The sequence below is a fragment of the Octopus bimaculoides genome, chromosome 1 (assembly GCF_001194135.2).
Source record: "Octopus bimaculoides isolate UCB-OBI-ISO-001 chromosome 1, ASM119413v2, whole genome shotgun sequence".
Lineage (NCBI taxonomy): Eukaryota > Metazoa > Mollusca > Cephalopoda > Octopoda > Octopodidae > Octopus > Octopus bimaculoides.
The window spans coordinates 75,166,707-75,170,492 of record NC_068981.1 but is presented as its reverse complement, the minus strand read 5'-3'; positions in this window follow the sequence as shown (position 1 = coordinate 75,170,492).

The following is a 3,786-nucleotide window of genomic DNA, read 5'->3' as shown; positions in this document are numbered from 1 at the left end:
ATATATATATATGTATATATATATATATATATATGTACACTTATTAAATATGTACACTTATTAAAACACAGGAAAGTGGAAGATCATATTAGTTTCATCTTTCAATTGTAGCACATAACCAGTCGTATACTCCTTGAAGCTGGTGCTATTATACGGTGCAAATTATTAGCCTGTACAATAATATGAATTTCCAGTGGAACAATTGATCAAATTGATTCCAAAGAATGAATTTGTTCAGTGTAATAGACTGCTTCGTCTCCAATACGCATGTGTTGTGCCTATGTTACAAATCATTATTAGTAACTCTACTTATTTTACAGACGCTACTTATTTTACAGTGATGAATAACAGTATCGAACTGGTCGGGAATATAATACAGAACATAAAAGATCCTTTGTAATCACTGCAATCCTTTGATAGAGACATTCAGCTGCATTGAAATGGAGCAAGTCTTCCGCCATCCTCATTTAACTACTTGGTGCTTCAGTTGTCGTGCTGAAATATATACACAGACATGACACATTTAAATATACACCCCATGAAATATTTTTTCATGTTTATTCTAACTTGTAAAAATGTATACCTTTTATTAATTCACTGTTTTATATTTCAGGTTTAATATGCGACTGCTTAATCATGCCATGTAAAAAAAGAAGCCTTGGAACTGTCTGAATTTCAAAGAGGCCGTATTGTGGCTCATTCTGAAGGTGGGCATAACGTAAAATCACAGAAGACCGTGGGATCCCGCTTTCTACAGTTAATAGAATGATTATGCAATTCACCATAGAGGAAAAGGAGTCCATATCATCTCACCCAGATCAACCAGGGCCTCTATGACCGGATATTTCTCTTTACTAAGAGAAGTGTGGAGGATAATCGTCTTTGAAAGTCATCTGACATAGCAGAAAAAGTTGATGTCAGTCCCAGAACAGCTGTCAGGTATCTCCACAAAATTGTTTACTATTGCATAGCAGCAAGAAAGAAGCCACTTCTTCGACCAGCCAACATAAAGCGGAGAAAAAATTGGGCCAATGAGATAGTGGAGAGGCCACTAGCATTTTGGGACATTGTCATATTCTCTGATGAGTCCAGATTTGCTGTATGTCCTGACAGTGGTCGAGTTTGGGTCTGGAGACTCTGTGATCAAAAATTTAATGTGATAAGATTGCAGCCAACAATGAAATACGGCAGCTATTCTGTGATGGTCTGGGTAGCAATGTGGAGCAATGGTTGATCACAGATAGTAGAGTGTGTGAGAAACATAAAGTCAGATAAATATGTATCCATATCGTAGAAAGGACTCTTTCCAATCTTTTCCACTTAGTGGTCTATCATCTTGTTTATATTTAAATATAATTCACGGTCCTCGGACGTTATTTTAAGTATGCTTACCACTGGTTGAAATTGATATTATCTAATGATATTAGTTTCTATTCTTATTACACACACACACACATGTATACATATATATATATGTATATATGTATATATATATATATATATATATATATATATATATATATATATATATATATATGTATGTATATACCCATACATACATAAATAACGTATATATCTATACACACATAAATAGATATATACATATATAAATGTGTGTCTGTGTGTGCGTGTGTGTGTGTGTGCATATATTTATAGCTGCATGCATATATGTATACGTACATACATATATGATTGATATTCTCAGAACACTTAGAAATTAACAAAATCTGCCAGAAGAGCGGTGGAAAACAATGTGAGCAAACCACTTCCGCCATCTATGAATTCATGTGTCATTCGAAATATATAGTGAGTCAACAGAGACAACTGCGGAATATACTAAATTAGAAAACATCTTTAAACGATAATTTGTAGAGAACTTTTCAACTGTTTCAAAACTATCGTTAAGCAGCAGGCTATTCTTAACAAGATTAAGAAAGAATGCTACAGCGCTAATGTTGAAAGATATTGACGCTGCCACTGGTCAACACATTGAACTATGTGATGTTAATTACTGGACTATTAATACACCCGTCCGACTAGCTTACCCATATCAGCAGAAATAAATATGAATAAATATTATGATTCGAAAACTCACTCGGAATAAGGACAACAACCAACGTTTTCCTTTTCCCGGGTTTTGCGCCCACTTTTCGAAGACTACCTCTGCCAATAACAAACGAAATTTATAAAGCTATCACCAATAAAAGAAATATTTGTCAAGGTAACCAACCACTCCTTCCACTAGTTTCTGTCATATCCCTCACACACATACACACGTACATGCACACACACACGCACACACGTGCACATACACACCCACAAGCACGCACGCACTTAGACGCACAAATATATATGTATACATACCTATGCGTATATATATATACTTCTATATCAGTGGGGTATATATCTGCATATAATATATGTGTGTGTATGTGTGTACACATTTATGTATTCGCAAACACACACACATTTATGTATGTATATAAATCTGTGTGCGTGTATGTATTTATGTATGTATGGGTGGAGGGATAGATAGATAGATAGATAGATAGATAGATAGATAGATAGATAGATAGATAGATAGATAGATAGATAGATAGAAAGATAGATTTCGTTGATTTACCTCATGGAATTCTATTTACGCTTGTTAAGTTGTGCTTGTGAAGTATGAAACTAACATCTATAACACTGTAGTCTAGTAAAATTAATGTAATACGTAGGCATGTCTCGTTTCCGACCGACAGCCAGGGGCTGTTAATTCTGAGAAACTAATGATAAACATCTTCGTACTTTCAGTTCTTAATTTCGATTGAGGTCAAAAACTTGCCTATAATTCAGATAAGGAAAATAATATTTGTGAAAACCACAACACACAACTTAAGAATGCTATCTTTCTTACATACTTGCGCTCAGAAACATAACTAAAAATATCCTTTCTACTATAGAGACAAGGCTAGCAATTTCGGAGGAGAGGGCTATTCGATTACATCGATCCCAGTGATTAACTAGTATTTAATTTATGGACACCGAAAGGATGAAAGGCAAAGGCAATCTCGGTAGAATATGAACTCAGAAGTAAAAGACAGACGAAATGCCGCTAAGCATCTAGCCTGGGGTGTTAACGATTCTGCCAGCTTGCATAAGTATTCATACAGGCAGACATACGCATGTTACAGGTGGAGAGAGAGAAAGAGAAAAAAAGAGAGAGAATGGGAGAGAAAAAAAGAGAGAGAATGGGAGAGAAAGACGAGAGAGAAAGAGAGAGAGAGAGTGGAGCGGATCTAGCATTCGTTAACTACTTATTTTTTGGCCGCTGTTTAGGTTGGGATAAAGTGAAAGGGTGAGTTTTGCTCAAAGACACAAGTATATAGACGTATGCATATGAATATAAACATATGTGTGTGTCTGTGTGTATGCGTATGTGTGTGTTGTGTAATTGTGTGTGTGTGTGTGTGTGTGTGTGTGTGTGTGCGTGTGTGTGTGTGAGGGATGTGACAGAAATCAGTGGAAAAAGTGGCTGTTTACCTTGACAAATGTCGCCCCATCAGGATATCGAAACTACGACTTTATAATCGTTAATCCAGCATTAAATATGTATGCATATTTAAATTATATATGTGTATATTTACTTATGTATATATGATTGTGTGTGTAAGTATGCGTAGGTGTGATAAATAGATAGGGAAAGAGAAAAAAAGGAGAGACAGAGATAAAGGTAATTTGATAGCAGACATATTTGTGCTTGTCTGTGCGAATACAGTGTGAACATATAGAATGTGTTTATAT